General features: G+C 47.4%; 2 protein-coding genes across 2 annotated transcripts in view; both read left to right on the forward strand.

The window, feature by feature from the left end:
* The window catches only part of LOC149327525 (uncharacterized), a 753,829-nt gene that overhangs the window by 569,237 nt on the left and 162,638 nt on the right, over nucleotides 1–21,954 (forward strand). The gene's annotated exons all lie outside the window — the stretch shown is intronic.
* Nucleotides 1–21,954, forward strand: part of LOC149327531 (uncharacterized) — a 144,539-nt gene that overhangs the window by 30,543 nt on the left and 92,042 nt on the right. The gene's annotated exons all lie outside the window — the stretch shown is intronic.

A 21,954-nucleotide genomic window follows, 5' to 3' on the forward strand; every position in this document is an offset into this window, starting at 1 on the left:
GATGCGAGGGAAAATGCGCTACGGCTCATCGGGCCACACTCAAAATTGTATTAAATAAGTTACACCCAAAGACTGCGACTAAAACATGTTAGAAGGCCCACGAAACAAGTAATATCGTTTGTTCGAGCTCGAAATTTTTGGTCTTAAATCTTCTTCATGCTTCTGCGTCGCTGAGCATTCCAGATCGCCATAGCGGCCTCATGTGTTTAGTGTTTGAGAGCATAGCGGCTTGATAGAAGGTGCAGAACTGTTCGGTATTTTCTGTATATATCTGCAATGACCATTGTCGATTTAGTGTGATTTTGCAGCGAAAAGCTTCACTAGGCTAGTCAATACCGCGCTTCGCGTGAGCCGGAGGCCAGATTTGCCACTTCTGCGCATGTGCGAAACTAAGCCACGTCACGCACGGCGCCGGTAGCCGCCGTCGCCGCCGCCGCCGCTGACTCCGTCGCCTGACCTTTCGCCGCCGCCGCGCGCTACTGCGCATGTGCGCAGCCGCTTCTCGATCTCGCCACCGTTTAAACTTTCGCCGCAGCCGTGCGCAGTTCGAATTTGAAAGCAGGGGTATATAACGCGCGCGCTTGCCCATAGAACAGGCGCAGACACTCGCCATGGAAGCAGAAGAAGAAGCAACTGTCGTACTGTGCAGAAACACCGATCGAAAAGTCGTAGCTTGGGAGTTGGCTGAAAATCAGAGGGAGCTTTTCACTTCGAGATATCCAGGCTTAACCTTAGCCAAGCCACCGGCAATATTTTCCGACCAGTACAAAAGCAGACGGGGGTCATAATATTACTTCAAGGAAATTACAGCCCTTTATGTCACCTGTGAGTACATTGGCATGTCATTACCAGAATTGTCGATACACAGTCGCCACCGGCTTGTAGTCCGCGGTGCTCAATTCTGTACGAAAGTAATTTTATTATTAGATTTTGCGCACCTGGTGCAGAGTTGACACAATGTACACACAATCTTGTTGTGCATTCAAAAAGTAATTCTTGTATCAACTGCCATTCCCATATTTAGCATGTAAGTGTACACGCCATGAGCGCTGCCTGTAGGGGCGCCACTGAAATCTCTCTAGCGGCCGGTCCTGAAAACAGCGGCGGGGTCTGGTGGCTGCGCTCTCCGCGTTGGTACGCGTGTGGGATAACTTTTAAACTATACGGGTTCGCTATTATTTGACAACAGTGAAGAAACAAATTCTTTTAGGAGAACAAAACAGGATTATATTCTGAACTGAAATAGATCGTACGTCCGAAGTGGACGGAATACAGTGAGCTTCTCTCGTTGGGCCGAGCACTCGACGCTTGGCCGCTGGTTTCCCCCTTTCCCTCTCATGGTCGGCGACTCGACGCTTGGCAGCAGCCTTCTTTCCCGGTTGGGGTCGGCACGCAAGCCTCTTCGGCTCCGGCCCCCCCTGGGGTGGAGCCGCGGCCTTACAATTTATGGACGCGCCTGTCACAGTCGAGTGGCGTTGAGGGGCATTCTTCCAGGACCGCGTTTTCTCCGTGTAATGGGATACTTTGTTTTTGTCGTCGAGGCCCCACTTCGGCTCCGCGCCTTCTCGGAATGCTGCAGTTTGGCTGCAAACACGGACATGCTACCGTAGCTGCGCCTGGCTTTCTCGTCCGGTTCCACTACATCCTCCCCCCAAATGAGTATACTCATTTTACTTTAGTCTCTAGAGGGTACAGAAGTTGCACTGGTCGCCGTAACTTCATTCCGGATGGCATCGTTATTTCGCAAGAACGCACGTGGCCATCTCGCCCTTTGAATAGTTCCACGACGCGAGCTGTGCGCCACATATGTTTTGGTGCATTATCGTCCTGGACAATGACGATGTCGTCCACTTGCAAAGTGTTGGCTGCACTTGCTGCCGATGTATGAGCTGACCGCAGATGCAGCAAGTACTCTCTTCACCATCGCTTCCAAGACAAGGTGACGATAGATTGCCGGTATCTGAAGCGACGAGTAATGTCCGAAGCAGTGGCTGAAGGAACACGGGTCGAGTGTGCTGCAGGGGGGGCTGTCAGCCTCCTGCCAGTCAGCAAATGGGACGGCGTTAAAACAGATGGCTCACCAGGTTCATTAGTGCTGTTCGTGAGTGGTCGAGAGTTAATGGTGGCTTCCACATCGGTCAGTACAGTGGCAAGCTCTTCAAAGGAGAGGCTTTGACGACCGAGGATTTTCCGTAGGGCGACTTTTACGGATTTTACCATACGTTCCCACCAGCCTCCCCACCACGCTGCTCTTTCAATTATGAACTTCGAACTGCAGTAGTCCTGCTGCAGTTGCGAACTGCAGTAGTCCTGCGTTTCTCTACTGCGAACGATGTTCCAGAGTGTGTTGATGTCCTTTGATGTCTTCTTAAACGTTAATGCATTATCACTATAAATGACAGATGGCATTCCTCTTCGAGCCACAAAACGTATTAGGGCAAGCAGGAAACACTCTGTTGTTAAATTGGAGACAAGCTCCAAATGAATGGCCCTCGTTGTAGCGCAGGTAAAAAGGGCGATGTAGCTCTTTGAGCTAACCTTCTTTGTCGTCGTGTATAAGGGTCCAGCGAAATCAATACCAGTGACGTCGAATGCATGACTACCGCTCACTCTATCACTTGGTAGAGGCGCTGTTGGAGCGGTCGCTGGCTTGAGTCGCTGTCGGAGGCACACCGGGCACTTTCCTATGACCTTCTTCGTCACTTGACGGCAGCTCGGGATCCAAAATTTCTCACGCACTTCTGTCATTGTTGTCTGCAGCCCTCCGTGGGGAGTCCTCAGATGAGCTGCTTGAATGACAAGCTTTGTGATCGCGTGGTCCTTTGGAAGTAGCAATGGGTGTTTGATGTCTTCAGGCAATGGTGAAAACTGAATCCTGCCGGTGACACGTATCAAGCCGTCCGAGTCAAGGAAGGGCTGGTACTGGATTATCTGTGATGACGACGGTAAGCTCTCCCCGAGTGACAGGGCGTTAATTTCTGACATGAAACACTCCTCCTGAGCCTGCCTAAGCCAGTATTTTTCAGCTTCACGTATTTCTTCGGTTGTGAGGTATGCATGACCTTTCATGTTTTCAGTGCGGCAGTTTTGCCCAAATCTAACGACCCATGCACTGACTCTCAACAAGCGGGTGTAATTGCTGAAATGGTCTGCCTGCAGAAAAGGTGGTAGATGCGATGCCTCAATTAGGAGCTGGCTGGACTGCTTCTTTCTTTCTTCATCTGCCAATATACTGTCACTCTCGAGCAGAGACTTATTCGATGGCCAGTTATTCGAGGCTTTCGAAAGCCAATCGGGGCCGTTCCACCAGCGTGCGTTAGTCAAAAGTGCCTCTGCTTTCATTCCTCGCGTGAGGCAGTCGGCTGGATTGTCCGCACCCGGGCAGTGGTTCCATTGTTCTGGGCTGCTCGCACTCTGTATTTCGCCAACTCGATTTTGCACGAAAGGCTTCCAGTTTTTGGCTGAGCTACGAATCCAATGTAGAGAAATCATTGAGTCAGACCAAAAGTACGTTTGCAGTGCCTGAGGGACTATATCTTGCAAGTATGCTGCCATTCTTGTTCCAATCAGGGCTGCCATTAATTCGAGCCGAGGTAAGGACAGAGCTTTCAGAGGTGCTACTCTTGATTTTGCAAAAAGAAGGCTCACGCTCACCTTCCCGTTGTCGTCTTGAATCATGAGGTAGGCGCAACAGCCGTAAGCCTGTGGGCTTGCATCGCAGAAAATGTGCATCTGCCAAGAGATCCCATTGTTCGGCACGATGCAAGGTGGGAAATGCAGTTCTTTGAGCTTCACGAGATCTGAACACCAATGTGTCCACTCAGCTTCCAAGTCACAGGGTAATGGCTCATCCCAACCTAACCCTTTTTCCCACATCCTCTGAAATAGTATCTTTGCTCGTACCACAAACGGAGACACAAGCCCCAAAGGGTCAAACACTCTCGATGACGGCCGCAACACCGCTCGTTTCGTCTTGCTCCCCGTGCTCACGTTAGCTAGCACACTTGTGAGGGATATTGCCATGCGGTCATTTGTGGGCATCCAATGCAGACCAAGGACCTTTTGTGTCCCGTCTGAGGCGGCGCCGTCCCCACTCAGTTCTCTTCGCACTGCGGCCGAGTTCGACGTCCACTTTCGCAGGCGCATTCCTGCATTTTTCAGTATCTCTGCTGCTTGTGTTGCTATTTTCATAGCCTCGTCGTCTGATTTTGCACCCGTTACTAAGTCGTCTACGTAGAAGGAGTCCTTCAGTAAGCTAGCCGTTTCTCTCAAGACACCCCTTTCCTTTTCGAAGTGATGAAGAAGTGTGGCTGTGAGAAGGTAGGGGCTTGCTGTAGTTCCAAATGGTACCCTACACATTCTCCATTCTTCTACGTTGGGCAAAGGTTCCTGAGCAATAGGTGGGCTGCTGTACCAAAGAAATCTCAGCGCGTCTCTGTCCTCCGGTCGGACGCTGATTTGCAGAAATGCCTTCTCTATATCGGCAACAAGTGCAACCTTGTGCAGACGGAATCGCAGTAAAATGCGCACCAAATCGCTGATCAGCTTGGGTCCTTTTTCTAAGTGGTCATTAAGAGACTCCTTGCCGGGCGCATGCGATGAGGCGTCAAACACTACGCGCAATTTGGTAGTGGTCGACTCGGTTCTGATAACTGGTTGGTGCGGCATATAGTAGACGTGGTTGGTCTTCGCTCCCTTAGGAACTCTTTCCGCATGCCCTCCTTCCATGTAGCCTCTGATTGCCGAGTCGTACTCTTCCATCATTTCTTTGTTGTGACTAAGTAGTTTTGTCAAGCTGCTTAGTCGGTGCACTGCCATGCTTCTGTTATTCGCCAGCTCGGCGCTTTCGTCTTTCCATGGCAGCGCAACCTCGTAGCGGTCACTTTTCCGCTCAGTATTTAGGACGGAAGGTTCACATGTTTGTTTATCTGGCTTGTCGTTAATTCCAATGGAGTCCAATTCCCAGAATTTTCGAAGAGTCGTTTCGTCCGCAGCTTCGATCCCAATTCTCAGCACATACACGTTGGTTGCCAAAGCGAGTGCGCTGGTGACGTTGTAAGGACCTTGGAATGTCCACCCTAATATGGTATTGACTGCGGTTAACCCGTCGTCCTCTTTGTGACGGCGAACTTCTCCTGTCACGAACTTCCACAGGTGGTCTGAGCCAATCAGTATTCCGATGCCAGGTACTGCTGGCATGCCGGTACACAGAAATTTGTCTGCTATTAATGCTCCACTCTTTTCCATTTCTTGCACGAAACTGTGCTCCACAGGGACTTGCAGAACATCGCTGCATATAAATGGCACTTCGACAGCGTCTACCTTTGTTTCTTTTTGATCGTATTGTCCCCGTAGAACAAGCTCGACAACGCGGCATTTTCGCACACCTGTACTAGTGCAGCCGAATGTGTTCAGTTGGAAGTCCTTCTCTCCCAAGACTCTCAATTTTAGCGTTCGTGAGACGTCTTCTCTGATAAAGGTTCGCTGACTTCCTCCATCCAGCACTCCGCGTATGTAGCCCTGCACACTGTCCCCAACAGCCCATGCGCGGAACGTCTGCAGAGCTACTTGTTTGTTCTCTCCATTGCCAATTGCTGCGTGAACGTTGGCTGTAGTGGCAGCAGAGGCCCTGTATAGCCCTTCTTTGGTCGCATTGTTGCTCCCCGCTTTCCAATTTGGATTGCAGACTGATGACATAATGCCGATTTTTACAGTGTATGCAACTGGTCTGTCGTCTACAGTCTTTCGCCTGGTGACCCCACTTTGTGCAGCGGAAACAACGCCGTGCCTTTGCTAATCTATTTCTTTTTTCTTCGATGGGGAGGGCTAACTGGCAGTCTTCCGTTTTATGCTCTTGAGATTCACAAAACAAACATTTTTCTGCACTGGCGGAATTAGCATGCAGCACCGCAGCACTTGCCTTCGTCTGGGGTTGCCGTGCGCTGGTTTTAAAAGCCGTCTTGGACACTGCGCTTGGGCTTTTGTCTCTCATATACAATACTGGCACCTTCCTGGCATCTCTCTCTACTTTCTGTTTCCAATAGGAGTAATTCCAGTACTTCTTTAAGCCTTTCCTCTCTTTTGTCTGAATCAGCCACTGCAGCTCCAGGAGTCGACTCAAGCTCGGCCTTTTTTCTCGTCGCTCGGTTATCCTGACGATGAAATTCGACAACCAAGTCTCTCGGTAAAGCGGACAAAATTATCTCCGTCAACATCGAAGCGTATGTTGACGGGTTAATTCCTAATCCTTTAAGCCCGCTAACGTGAGCCTGTACGTGGTCATGCAGACGGCGGAGCCCCCGTACGTCGCTTGACGATGAAACAGCTGGCAATGTCCTTAATCTTGAAAGATGCTCCTGCTCAATTCTGCTCTTGTTTCCGAACCTTCTTGCGAGTATTTCTACTGCATCGTTATAGCATGCTTCGGTAGCCTGGAGTCCCTTGATAGCTGCCGAGGCGGGTCCGGATAGCAGCGTTCTCAAATAGTGCATTTTTTCTGCTTTGGAGAGGCCCGCATTTTCATGCACAGCGTTCTTATAACACTCCCAAAATGGTTGCCAATTTGACAGCTCACCGTTAAAAGTCTCCAATTTCAGCTTTGTGAGCTTGATCCCAGTTTGTGGTGGCGCTGGTAGAGTCACTTCTGCGGGGACCACGTCGCGCGACGGAACTGTTGCCGCCTCCACTGTAACTATTCTCGCTTTCAGCTGTCCGATGGCGTGGATCGCTCTGTCGTCGTACTGGATGGCCTCGATGCACTCCGACTCGAACGTGTCTTCTGGCAGAGAAGCCTCTATCTCGTCGTTGATTCGACGCAGCTCGTTGTTGTTGCACTCCAGGCGATACAGCAAAGTCGTCAGGGTCTCGACGCTGGCATCCCGACTCTGTACCGCTGCTGCAACCTCCTTGATCAGGACCGTACTCTGTCCACGTCGTGCTCTCCTCTTCACTTTCAGCTTTTCCATTGTTGTTCACCTCACTGTTGTCTTTCTTGAGACCTTTAAGTCCGAAAGGGCAGCCATTACGATGTCGCCAGCGGACTCACGATGATGAAGTCACAAGAAACTATGATCTCCCGAGATTCGGCACCATTATGGGGGATAACTTTAAAACTATACGGATTCTCTATTATTTTTAACAACAGTGAAGAGACAACTACATTCTTTTAGGAGAACAAAACAGGATTATATTCTGAACTGAAATACATCTTACGTCCGAAGTGGACGGAATACAGTGAGCTTCAACAGAATGGAAAGCTGGGCTAGTTGTAGGTTGTTCATGATGAAAATTTCTGGGCGCGAACAAACAAAGCACAGCGAAGAAACCACAGGACGAGCGCCTTTGTGAGCTCCTCTCGTTGGGCCGAGCACTCGACGCTTGGCCGCTGGTTTCTCCCTTTCCTTCTCATGGTCGGCGACTCGACGCTTGGCAGCAGCCTTCTTTCCCGGTTGGGGTCGGCGCGCAAGCCTCTTCAGCTCCGGGCCCCCCTGGGGTGGAGCCGCGGCCTTACAATTTATGGACGCGCCTGTCACAGTCGAGTGGCGTTGAGGGGCATTCTTCCAGGACCGCGTTTTCTCCGTGTAACGGGATACTTTGTTTTTGTCGTCGAGGCCCCACTTCGGCTCCGCGCCTTCTCGGAATGCTGCAGTTTGGCTGCAAACACGGACATGCTACCGTAGCTGCGCCTGGCTTTCTCGTCCGGTTCCACTACAACGCGTTTGCCGACCACGCTGCCAGCTTGTCGTGGCCACAGTGGCTCAAGTTATGGGCGGATATTTCCCCTTCGTGTTCTTCGGTGAAGAGTAATTGTATAGCTCCAAAGGAAAGAGGTACACTCTTAGAACTAAAGGAGTGCAGAGGAGTGCCCAGAACACACTTTGAAGGAGTATTCGCTTGTCCCATATTCCACTCCTTTTTCCAGAATAAAATTACTCCCTCTGGACAAAGAGTGATCCAACACCTACTCAAGGAGTACTGTACTACTCCTGCAATAGAGTACAGGCACTCCTCCGAGGGAGTAAAGCTACCACATTGAAACAGTATCCTACTACTCTTTCAGGTAGAGTTCCAGGACTCCGTTTGTTAGAGTGACTATACTCCTTCAAGGAGTATCAGCCCAGATCTTATATTACTCCTTCCAAAGGAGTTTCACGTGTTTTCAATGTATCGTACTAATTTTCTTATTTCACATATTCTTCAGAGCAAGTTGGTCATATGTTTTGCAGGATCCACCTGCGCTACTTCTACAAAAGAGTAATGAGCAAAAGGGATTATAATCTTTGAGTAGAATAATTTTTGCTCATACAACTACTTTATGGCTACACTACAGTTTGCACATTAGTATGGTGCTGTCTGCGTTGGGAATAACAATGGTTCAAGAAATAATGACACAAATGTACAACACTGATAACTTTTATTTCTCAAGTCATTGCTGTGATTGCTGTGGCTGCCCAAAACACGCTCGGGAGGCGCTCGCTAGGATCAAGCCCCATTAGTGTCTCAAGCAGCAGACAAGCCCGCTTTGTTTTTGGGGTGTACTTGACATTAAATGCCAAGAACACTGCCAAAAGCAAAGTAAACCCATCTACCAAATCCACTGCAGTGAGCTGTAAGCGCTCAAAAGAAACTAAGATGCTGGATGATGCCGTAGCTTGCTCGGCTGAGTGAAGGAGCTTTGGCTATGAGTGCATTTCACCGGGTGCCTGCAAATATGAATGAAAATAATGCAAGTAAGAGTCAATTCCAATGCCCTTTTCATACTATCCTGCATATAACCCCATGAAAAAAAAGAAAGAATACAACTAGAATGTACTGATCGTGTGTGTCATGTCGCCACTAGTGTGTACCTATATTGTGACCAAGTGCAGACACCTTTCATTGCACACCTTCATTCAGAGCTACAATTTTATGAAGCCCAATACAATTATCACTATGCTAGTCCTTTCAAAAGCTGTGTGCATGTAAAACAAGCACATATTTACCAAATGAAAATTTTAACATGAGCAAGCTCTTCTGCAAGTATCATGATCAGCCTGACTACGCCCACTGCAAGGCAAAGGCCTCTCCCATGTTCTCCAATTAACCCTGTCCTTCGCCAGCTATGTCCACCGTGTTCCTGCAAACCTTCGCCCATGGAACATTTTGCTGCTTCCTGCTACGCCTGCCTTCTCTTGGAATCCACTCCGTTACCCTTAAGGACCAGCGATTACCTTGCCTTCGTCTTACATGCCCTGCCCAAGCACCCTTCTTTCTCCTGATTTCAACTAGGATGTCTTCAACCCGCGTTTGTTCCCTCAGCCACTCCGCCCGCTTCCGATCTCTTAACGTTACGCCTATCATTTCTATTTCCATAGCTCGTTGCGTTGTCCTTAACTTAAGCTGAACCCTCTTCGTTAGCCTCCACGTTTCTGCCCCATAGGTGAATACCGGTAGGATACAGCTGTTGTATACTTTTCTCTTGAGGGGTATTGAAAAACTGCCATTCATGATCTGAGAGAACCTGCCATATGCACTCCACCCCATTCATATTCCTCTAGTTATTACTCTTCATGATACGGATCAGCGGTCACTACCTGCTCTAAGTAAATGTATTCCCTTATCACTTCCAGTCATTTCTAAAACCACACCTATTGTGCTTGACGGTTCTTGTCACATAATACATTGTGCAGTTTAAAATATAGGGTAACCTTGAATCGGGAAAACACTTAAACCAATGACAGTTTTCTTGCTGAAGAGAAATGGCTGTTGCAATTCCTGTTTCTCAGATACCATTAACTGAATTTCATGCTCTAAAATAGTGAAGGAAAAATTCAAAATTTTTCATCTCAAAGAGGCAGACAACAAATTTCAGTTTGGTTTGGGTTGGTTTATGGGGTTTAACGTCCCAAAGCGACCCAGGGTATGAGAGACGCCGTAGTGAAGGGCTCCGGAAATTTCGACCACCCGGGGTTCTTTAACGTGCACTGACATCGCACAGTACACGGGCCTCTAGAATTTCTCCTCCAAAGAAATTCCAGCCGCCGCGGCCGGGATCGAACCCGCGTCTTTTGGGTCAGCAGCCGAGCAAATTTCAGTTGCACATTTTTTTTTTGTTTTTAATGATGCATAAGGCATTACTATGCACGGATAACCACACAGTATTCGCCTATGACTGCTAAATAATTTGTAATTAAATATCTTCTCTCTCCTGCTTCACTTTTAAAAACTGAGCAATGGCAATGGCATCAAAGGTCAGTATAAGCCAGGGGAGGCATGAGGAAAACTGCAATATAATTGCGGCTTCGTCATTCATTGTGATTCCGACTCTTAAGGCAGGCTGGCTTTAGCATTGTAACTAATTAAAACGATGAAGTAGCGATATAGTACCTTTTTTGTGCCTTCCATAACCTATACTGAACATTGATGTCATAGCAATTGCTATGTTATTGAAACAGGGAAGAAAAGAAATCTGGTTGTAATTCTTGATGGAACAGCGCAAAACATCGGGACAAGAGACAAGCGCTGACTTACAACTGGTTTTTATTTCGAAGAAACATTGCTTCTTATACCTTCTTCACCCTCTGAAAAAACACATGCGTCGCAACCATATCGTTCAAGCGTCCACAAAAAAGCATAAGACAAATAATCACAGATATTTATAATCACATTTTTAACATGTCAAATTCTTTCTTAGTCAAAGCAACAGACGGCGTGCTGACACAATCGTCGCGCAGACTCGCTATCGAAGCTGCCTCGATTATTTCCCGGACTAACTGGTCTTTGTGATTAGCCAAAGCTTTGCATTTTTGGAAAACCGGTGCACAACTAGTTGAAGGGCAATCTCTGCAATGGATTCCCAGGTTCCTGCAAGCTTGCTCGAAATTATTTTTGTGTTCTAGCAGCCTTTCATTCATGCACCTGCCAGTCTGCCCAATGTACTGTTTACCGCAAGTCACTGGCAACGAATAAACAAGGCCTTCGGTGCACTCCACAAAGGGGGTTCGATGCTTTATCGTGCATCCCGGCTTCTTTTTGGTCGGATCGGAGTTGACTCGTCTGCACAGACTTTTGAGTTTATTAGGAGCAGTCATCACTACATTCACGCCAGCTTTTCGACCTATGCCTTTCAGGCGATGGGAAATATTGTGAAGATACGGAATTGCTACTACCGGCCTCCTTTCTTTCTGTTTCTGTGCATCATCTTGCTGCTCGGGCCTAGCCTGCATAAGGTGCTTTTTCATCTGCTTGGCAACAGATACCAACAGGTGCGAGGGGTAACCCGAGTTGCCAAGCCGTTCCGCTTGGCGAAGAAAGCTCACATTCATTTTGTGAACACAGGATTTCCTCAAGGCATTCGTGAAGCACAAGTTCACAATAGCCCTCTTGGTCAGCTTAGAGTGAGCTGACTGGAAGGGCATTGGCGCTTTCTCCGCTCTGGGCTCATAGGCCCAGCAGGCGTGCCCTCTAGTGAACTCAAGTCTCAGGTCTAAAAACCTGAGTGACCCTTGAGCAGGAAGCTCGTGCGTGATAATAAGTGGCTGCAAAGCCTGCGCAAAGCGACCCACCGCCTCCATTACTGCTTCTAGCGTATTCGCCCTTTGGCCATCACAAAGAACTAGGTAGTCATCAACGTACCTAAATACCTTTTTAACACTAGTACCTGCAAGGGTTACGTTCAGGAACCTGTCTTTTCGCGCCAAGTACAAATCACTGAGTAGAGGCGCGATACATGAACCAATGCAAACACCGCGTTTCTGGAGATACACTTTTTCCTCCCAACAGACGTAAGTTGACCTGAGGTACACTGCTAATAGCTCCAGGAACCCTCTAATAGACATTCCGCAGGCGTTTTGAAATGCAACAGCACCATGCGTGTCTATGCATTCTTCTACAGACACCATCAGCTCGTCATGCGGTATGGAATAATACAAATCTTTTACATCAACTGAGCATGCGGCAAAGGCACTGCTAGAATTGTCAGTTAAAAATCTAGCTATATCGTCCGAAGATTTCACCTGAAATGGGTCGTCAATTGTTAGTAGTTTTAATTTTGCTTGCAAGAAGACACCAAGAATCTTTTGCCACGTCCCTCCCTCAGAAATTATTACCCTCAAGGTCCAGTCTGGTTTGTGAGTTTTTACAGTGAAAAACGCGTCCAAGTTAGACTTCTTGCAAGTTTTTATGCCTCGAAGGAGGTAGTCAAGTTTAAGTTCTTTGCATAGCTTCATAGCAGTTACCTTTGCTTTCCTAACAGCTGATGTCTTGTGCTCGTCAAAAACAGAGCTGATGGTTTCTAACGCCTTAGTTTTGTACAAGTCCTTGGAAATCACAGCAAAGCCCCCCTCTTTGTCAGAGGTCAGCAACGCAAGGGAATTGTCTTTCAAGTACCTTACAGTACGTCCCACTGGGAGATCCCTCTCGCAGAGCTGGTAGCGGCCAACGACGTCGGCTCCGTCTGAAATACACCTTGCACTTTCCGACTCAGGGCTTGCCTTGGCAACGCGCCGCACCATGGCAAGAAGCTCCGGTGTTGTCTTCTTCGGTTGGATGGCAAACTTAGGCCCAAGGCTAAGCACCTCGCGGACAGGTTGTGGCAGAACATCCACACCAAGCGTGTGGATCTTGTTTTCTTGGCTTTGTTCGGTCATGCCTCTTCTCCTTTCATTGTAGTCAGCGCGCAGCAAGGTGCAAGGAAAGTGCAAGGTGTATTTCAGACGGAGCCGACGTCGTTGGCCGCTACCAGCTCTGCGAGAGGAATCTCCCAGTGGGACGTACTGTAAGGTACTCGAAAGACAATTCCCTTGCGTTGCTGACCTCTGACAAAGAGGGGGGCTTTGCTGTGATTTCCAAGGACTTGTACAAAACTAAGGCGTTAGAAACCATCAGCTCTGTTTTTGAAGAGCACGAGACATCAGCTGTTAGGAAAGCAAAGGTAACTGCTATGAAGCTATGCAAAGAACTTAAACTTGACTACCTCCTTCGAGGCATAAAAACTTGCAAGAAGTCTAACTTGGACGCGTTTTTCACTGTAAAAACTCACAAACCAGACTGGCCCTTGAGGGTAATAATTTCTGAGGGAGGGACGTGGCAAAAGATTCTTGGTGTCTTCTTGCAAGCAAAATTAAAACTACTAACAATTGACGACCCATTTCAGGTGAAATCTTCGGACGATATAGCTAGATTTTTAACTGACAATTCTAGCAGTGCCTTTGCCGCATGCTCAGTTGATGTAAAAGATTTGTATTATTCCATACCGCATGACGAGCTGATGGTGTCTGTAGAAGAATGCATAGACACGCATGGTGCTGTTGCATTTCAAAACGCCTGCGGAATGTCTATTAGAGGGTTCCTGGAGCTATTAGCAGTGTACCTCAGGTCAACTTACGTCTGTTGGGAGGAAAAAGTGTATCTCCAGAAACGCGGTGTTTGCATTGGTTCATGTATCGCGCCTCTACTCAGTGATTTGTACTTGGCGCGAAAAGACAGGTTCCTGAACGTAACCCTTGCAGGTACTAGTGTTAAAAAGGTATTTAGGTACGTTGATGACTACCTAGTTCTTTGTGATGGCCAAAGGGCGAATACGCTAGAAGCAGTAATGGAGGAGGTGGGTCGCTTTGCGCAGGCTTTGCAGCCACTTATTATCACGCACGAGCTTCCTGCTCAAGGGTCACTCAGGTTTTTAGACCTGAGACTTGAGTTCACTAGAGGGCACGCCTGCTGGGCCTATGAGCCCAGAGCGGAGAAAGCGCCAATGCCCTTCCAATCAGCTCACTCTAAGCTGACCAAGAGGGCTATTGTGAACTTGTGCTTCACGAATGCCTTGAGGAAATCCTGTGTTCACAAAATGAATGTGAGCTTTCTTCGCCAGGCGGAACGGCTTGGCAACTCGGGTTACCCCTCGCACCTGTTGGTATCTGTTGCCAAGCAGATGAAAAAGCACCTGATGCAGGCTAGGCCCGAGCAGCAAGATGATGCACAGAAACAGAAAGAAAGGAGGCCGGTAGTAGCAATTCCGTATCTTCACAATATTTCCCATCGCCTGAAAGGCATAGGTCGAAAAGCTGGCGTGAATGTAGTGATGACTGCTCCTAATAAACTCAAAAGTCTGTGCAGACGAGTCAACTCCGATCCGACCAAAAAGAAGCCGGGATGCACGATAAAGCATCGAACCCCCTTTGTGGAGTGCACCGAAGGCCTTGTTTATTCGTTGCCAGTGACTTGCGGTAAACAGTACATTGGGCAGACTGGCAGGTGCATGAATGAAAGGCTGCTAGAACACAAAAATAATTTCGAGCAAGCTTGCAGGAACCTGGGAATCCATTGCAGAGATTGCCCTTCAACTAGTTGTGCACCGGTTTTCCAAAAATGCAAAGCTTTGGCTAATCACAAAGACCAGTCAGTCCGGGAAAAAATCGAGGCAGCTTCGATAGCGAGTCTGCGCGACGATTGTGTCAGCACGCCGTCTGTTGCTTTGACTAAGAAAGAATTTGACATGTTAAAAATGTGATTATAAATATCTGTGATTATTTGTCTTATGCTTTTTTGTGGACGCTTGAACGATATGGTTGCGACGCATGTGTTTTTTGAGAGGGTGAAGAAGGTATAAGAAGCAATGTTTCTTCGAAATAAAAACCAGTTGTAAGTCAGCGCTTGTCTCTTGTCCCGATGTTTTGCGCTGTTCCATCAAGAATTACAACCAGATTTCTTCCACCATCAAGAATGAATAACCAACATGCCCAAGCTGCTGTCCTGGTTGTAATTATTTAGCGATTGGAGACGAATACTATGCAACAATTCTATGTATACGAATGCCCAGCACGTCACTACAAAGAACACACATAACCAAAAATTTGGTGTTTATACTCATTTAAGGTAATACTACTTCCCACGCAAGAACACACACAGCCATGTGTAAACTTTTTGCTTTCATAGTAATAAAATCTATCCAACGACAAGTTAGGCGCAGCATGCCTGCTCTTTATAAATATGCAATACTGACAATGTTTGACACTAGCATTTGGCATGAACGAGATAACTGTGATTACTTCGCACATTGCGTGCCAGTCCATACTATTATGCACAATTTAGATTTGCAAATGTAATGTGTAATTCTCTCTGCCTGCCACGTTAGTGCACTGCAAACCAATGAAGTTGCCTTGCATTTGCAATGTTCTCACTACTTTTATGCAACACTGATCACTTCAGTATATCTGCATCGTTCTGTTAGACGGCCACGGGATAGCTAGAATTAAGGCTATTTTATGTGATGGAAACCATTGACTAGACAACAAAGAAGAAAAGCCTCAACTACTGTCCTGGTGCTGGGACGTCTAATAAGAGCTCAGAAAGACTCGGTTTCAATACGCCAAACCCTCCGCATAATATTACCCTGTGCGAAAATACCCCACCCCACCCTAGCTTAATCTCTGTCCACATGCACCAAGGCTCACTGCACCTGTTATAAATATTGCCCTAAATATTGCAATCAAGCTGCCCGTGTATGCATAGGCTATCTGTGCATCGAGAAAGAAAGAAGTTGTTAGGAATGTTTCACACCAAAAACAGAAAAAAAGGCAGCCTGTTTCTCAGAAACAGCTAAGAGCATGAAATGGTGTGTCCAAAAAGATTAGGCTGCTTTGTACTTATTTATGACAACGAGAACTGTCAGAGCTGCGCTTTCAAAAATTCAGGAGCTTTGTGCACAAACGTAGCTTCCGTATGCACGTCTTGCAGCACCAACGCTTCCGAATTGAAACGACCGATGAATATGCACAGGAAAAAGCAAATAGAGAGCGCTTGAGTTTATAAGAAAAGCTACCTTGCACAATCAGAAATTTCACGACAGAACCTTCCAAACAGTGACGTGTACTGGTTGCGGTATACCGAATATATACCTAGCAAATAAGTGTGCGCTTTGTTAACGAGCGGGATTCTGTGGCGGCAATGCTACAGCTCCAATTCCGAAAACCTAATGCTGCAGAAATTGAGTTTTCAAAATACGTGCGAATGCACGATACACTTTTGCACGCATTTAGAACTTTCAGTTGTGAAACACAGACAACGAATCTTGTGTATGCGTCTTCCTTGGCTGGTAAAAATATTCTATAAGTCTCCAGTTTGCCTGTGTACTCCACAAATTCTAGGATCCCTGTCCGCTACATGTCAAATTTCACTGAAGCGAAAGTAATACAACCGACAGCTGATGATCTGCTAGGGCAACAGGATTTCAAAAGTTTGAGAAGGGCAGTGGGAGTCCAATCCAGGTGGAGTAATGAAATTTGACTAGTAACAGACAGGGATCCTCCAATCTGTGGAGGACACCGGCAAATTGGAGACTTACGGAGGAATTTTTTTACCCGCCAAGGAACACGCATACACAAGAGAGAACCACAGAGGACTACGGCTTTTACCAGCCCTTGTCCTGTGCGGTTCTGTCTTGTGTATGCGTCTTTTTTGGCTGGTAAAAAAATTCTTCCATAAGTCTCCAATTTGCCTGTGTACTCAACAAACCGCAGGATCCCTGTCCACTACTAGTCAAATATTTCAACTCCACCTGGCTTGGACTCCCACCGCCCTTCTCTGTGGAGAAAGGGTGACAGCAGCTGGCAAAGGACAAGGTTAACTGCAGATCAACTGGGGAAGCATTATCCTGCACTGATTTTGACGGCAGGTTCACAAGACAAACAAAATCAACTCGAGGAGCGGGGTGCACATCATGGACTGAATGTCAATGGCCAGTGAAAATGGCACTAGCACTGTGGAATGCACATGCAGAAAACGAGACGCATTTTTTTGTCAACTTTGAGTAGCAGTCTACTGCAATTTTAAAGAGCAAAGCTCTCAAGTATGGCAACACTGGCACTTTTTGTTTTACTGGGGTGAGGGTCGTCGTGAGGGTTGAAGTCCATATTTCTTTTCCATCCACTGTGTTAATTGCGAGCTATGTTTACCTAATAGGGGCTGGGCATCTAACATCACCGTTATTTCTTTGCAGCAGTTAAAACAATACAGCATACATTTTATAACATGCTTAACGAATTTTTGGGAGCAGCATGCTTTTACCCTTCTACTATTTGTTGCTACTGAATCAGTTTGGCGTTGACAAAAGATCTGTAATAAGGAGTAATTACTCATTGACATCCACTCGAGCACAGCCAAATGGCTACAAAGGAAAGCTATACAGCTTTCACAGAAACTTCGTAGTTAAAGAAAAATTCGTCCTGGTCCGGTGTTCGAACTCAGAACCACCACTTCACAGGAGCAGTCGCTCTATCAATTTGTCCAACCTGGACGGCAAGCTTATGGTAGGGCGAGAGCGAAGTGATCAATAACTCGAGTGGGAACTGTGTTGGTCCAATGTTTTAGGACCCCTAAAACATTGGACAAACTCAGTTCCCGCTTCATGTTACCTCTAAAACATTGGACAAACTGAGTTCCCGCTTCATGTTACAATACTGAGTGACATTTTGGTCTATACACCAGAAATACCGGTAAAGCATCATGATAGAACACAATGTTTTTTAAACGGATAAAGGAATATGTTCGTCCTTTCAGAGGGCACATATGCATAAGAGGCAACATGTGTGAAATATTCTCTGCACCTGAAGCAGTGTAAATTCCATTATGTTAACAGCAGCAGTCAAAAGCTTCATGAGCGACTATTTCATACAGATCATGTAATTACATTCATGTAATTCAGGATCAGATTCATGTGATTATACAGGGAGGTACTGCTGCTAAGTGCACGTAGAGCTCTGCATGCATTTCAACCCGGCTGTGAGCCTATGTCTACGAAAGTTTTCTAAATAGGCAGGTAAGGTATGCATCACTGGAAAACAATACCTACCACAAACAGCTGAGGAGAGAAAGCACAGCCAAAAGCTGGAAGCACGAATGGCCCAGTAGATACTGGCAGCTGGCAACTGCAAATAAATATGTCAGAGCAACTGTTGTCAGTGGCCGTAACAATGTCATGAATGACAAGAGAAGAAATTGTCTACTGCTTCATAAATTAGAATAAGGTAGTAACATAGGAACACAAAAAGCAATGAGAGGGCCCATGACAAAAGAAATGAACAGATTGTATGTGATGCACCGATATACATTTTTTCAGTAGATTTACATGACTGTCACACCCGCATAGAAAGATGAGCACGCTGGAATACCACTATTTTTATGCATGATGAAAAGAGCGTAACTATTCGAATATAGCATGCACAGGATTTTATTACTACTAGGGTGCTTTGCAGCAGCACCGAAGGTATTTTTAAATTGAACGTAGCGACCAGTAGACCCGTCTGCTTTGCACAAATGATGAGAGGATGGAAAAGGCATGCATTCATTAGCAAGAAGCACGATATCTCACATCACAGCATGAAACGAAAATTGGTATTGCATTTAACAAATCTGCAAAGAAATAAAAACTGCCTAGTGGCAATGCAAGTAAGAGCAAGGGAAAAAAATACCGAAGAAAACTGGTGAGTGTGGTGCAGGGAGGTCTGTGGGTAGGGTCTCGTGCCTGGGAATAGTTCCGAGCGCGGAGAACCGCCGGCAGCACAGCTGGTGGCAGTCAACCAAGAATAAATAAGAGAAAGTGAAAATCAATAACAAACCATTACCGATATAGCGAACGACTTGAAAGCGGGCCGCACAAGTGAGGGATATAGCAAAAAGCTTGAAATCCTAAATAAGTGCGCAGTTGCATCCCAAACAGTTCTCAAAATCTGAAGGCGAGGAAGCATCGACACCTACACCTCAGGGCAGACGCAAGAACGATCTAACTTTGACATAATACTGTGTCAAATTCTGTTCCATGGGGAAGCACAGATAAAAATTTACAAATGACTAGGCAAGGGATATGCCCCAGCCTTTTACACGCGATCATTGTCCACGAAAAAATTGTATGACAAATATTAAGGCGTAAGCACTAATCCCACGAGTACACACACTGAGCACTGTCGGCAGCTGGCCTAGCGCGAGTGCTCTGTCGCGCGGCACTGCCGCTCATCGTCATCTTCTAAGTAGCACAAATCAATCCGACGGGCACCAGCCGCGAGGCAACTCGACCGTTGTCAGTTCCCTTGTCTGTCCGCAGCTGGCCTAGCAAGAGCGCTCTCTAACGTGGCACTGCACGCTCATCATCCTCTCCTACGTAGCACAAATCTATGCTATTGGAATGTAGTAAACTTTGTTGTTTTTCGCAGCGCTAGCAAGCGACCGCATAACTCTGTTGTGATAACTGGTGGCATTTTTATTTACCGCGGCACCAGAGTACTAAACGCAGATAGAGACTATGGAGCAACAGTTGCCATGCGGCCTATACGCCCGTTCTTTTCTGGTAAAGGCCGATTCACACGATTTTCCGTTCGCCCGCTGCCGCGGCCGACAGCGCGCCTCTCAATGTGGTGACGCATGAATACGTAGTGCGCGGGCCGCGGGCGAACGGACCGTCGTGTGAATCGGCGTTAACGCATTATAGCTGAGGCAACCGCACTCAGACTGCCTGCACTGCCATCCCTATATAGGCGCACACTAATAACGCGTGCGAATAGAGATCAGAAGTAAATAAACGTACACGGGACTCACCGCTCAGACGGCTCATCAAGGCTTAGCAAAACCGCACATTCTTCTTCGTTGCCTCTCCAGATGACAAGAAGTCGTAGCGCTACCTTTCTTCAGGGCTTTACCCGTTCAAAATCACCAGTGTTGATAGGGCGTAATTCTCGTCGTTGGTTTCCAAAACACACTTGTGTTCTTCATACACGTCCACCGCACGAGCACTCAAACAATGCTACGAAAACCCAAATAACACAAAACGTGACGACGCTGCAGTTTTGCTTCGTTGAAAAAACCTACAAATGCGCTTTTTTTATTACTAATATTTGAATTGTGTTCGCAACAAAAACAAATTATATTTTTTCATTTTATTTCTTTATTAAATGCGAATACCAAAGCGCTTTTAGATACTTTTGCTGACATGTCGTTTGTAGAAGCTGCGATCCTGTGATCCCATCCCCGGGTGTCCTAGCAGACGACGGCGCAGACGACGCTGTTGACGGAATGCAATTTCGATTGACGGCAGCGAAAATCCCTTAAATACGACAAAAAAGGCAAAGAAACGCACCGTATCGCAAACTGGTCCATATCAAGGATATGTTCGACGCGAGCGGTAGGACAAAGAGCAGCTGCGATGCATTACTCTACGCGACACTGGCATGGTCGATGGAGATCTACATGAAACAGAGCTTAAATGTGACCCGTACAAGCGGATTACTGTGATATCAACTGCGTTACGGAACTACGACGATACTTGCTTCACACTTTAGCTTGTATGCAACAGCGGCCCGCACTCGCCGCATCCTGTTCGAGTGTACTTTCACTAGCAAGAGCCCACATGCATGGAAGCCGACAGAAGCAACTGTCTTTTCGAGTTCAGATTGTTCCGAATAATACGAGCAGCTTACTTTAGCACGTACTCGAATTCAAGTTCTCAGCCTGTGTGCCACGTATGGTGACGCTGGCGTCGAGGACGAGCTTAAGAATCGCCTTAACGTGGCCGCAACGCAGCCGGTATCCCAAGCATTCGTGCGCTAATTGTTGTTCACCTGTACTGCGAACGTGCGCTCAGTCGCAGGCCAGCCGCTAGCTGCTCGATTTGCCAGCCTTGCGAGTACAATTCGCAAGTTTCTGAGCCAATCTTTGAGCGAGCCGAGCTTTCAGCTCGCGAGCGCGCCGCGCGGCGAGCTTCGGCCTGCTCCCTGGCTGCCGTATTCGTAGCTAAGCCTAGGAGGTTTCACTTCGATGCCAGAGCTGAGAGCGCTTTGAAACTGGCTAGCGCTGAGGTGCTACTCTTTGCATTGTAAGTACGTTTTATTGTGAACTATGTCTCGTAGTGAAATAAAGATATGTTCGGGTCCACCCGAACGGTGATGATGGCGTCGAGGACGAGCTTAAGAATCGCCGCAACGCCGCCGATATTCCATGCATACATGTGTGCTAAATTTGTTCACCTGTGCTGCAAACGTGGGCATAAAGGCTCGCTCAATCGCAGGCCAGTCGCTGCTCGATTTTCCAGCCTTGCGTGCGCGATTCGCAAGCTACGGAGCGAATCATTGAGCGAGCCGAGCTTTCGGCAACGACGGCGCCCGCGATCGCGCCGGGCGACGAACTGTGCGCTGCTCGCTGGCTGCCCTTGTCGTCGCTAAACCTAGCCGATTTCACATAGATGCTGTAGCTGAATGCGCTTCGAAACTGGCCAGCACTTAGGTGCTACCCTCGGCACCGTTTTACTCTGAACCCCGCGTCATAGGGAAATAAATATATGCTCGGTTTCCGCGACCCCTTCAGGAGCGGAGCTATAGCAGAGGCCAGGCGAACTCCAGAGCAGCAGCAAAGCGGCTATGGGAGGAAATTTGTATGGCTGTTATCGCTTCTACCAACAACTCGACATTGGCTAATGATACTCTATCCCAGAGCTTTGGTCGTGAACAAACAATACCAGTGCATTTTTCTGACGCCGGCATCCAGGCTGGCAGGCCGGCCCCGAGAAGCTAGCGCGCCCTTACGATTGTATGGCCGTAAGGGCGGAGGAGTAAAACAAGCACTGAACTCCCTTGGGGTATGCAGGAGTGGAAATGCCATTTTACTCTTTTGTCAAGAGGAGTGAACAGGACCTTTCAGTCTTTCTCGTTTGTAGAGAGAGTAGATTGAGACCTGCAGGAGTAGCGAGGCTCTTTTACTCTTAATGCAGGAGTAGCAGTTCTTAGAGTGTAGAGAAGGATCGGCGCTCAATGAGAGTGGTCGCATCTTCGACGCCGCTGCTGTGTGTCGAGTCCAATGCGCGTGTGTGCTAAGTGCGTGTAAAGTGCCCGGCTACGAAGTGGAGTTGATGGCAGTTACTTATTGTTCCTCGAGCTTCCGAACAGCGTATACCAGGTGTTCCAGCTAAATGTAACCAAGATTCTGAAAACACTTGAT

Source organism: Amblyomma mixtum, chromosome 10 (genome assembly GCF_055824585.1).
Source record: "Amblyomma mixtum isolate Tamu chromosome 10, ASM5582458v1, whole genome shotgun sequence".
Taxonomy (NCBI): Eukaryota; Metazoa; Arthropoda; class Arachnida; order Ixodida; family Ixodidae; genus Amblyomma; species Amblyomma mixtum.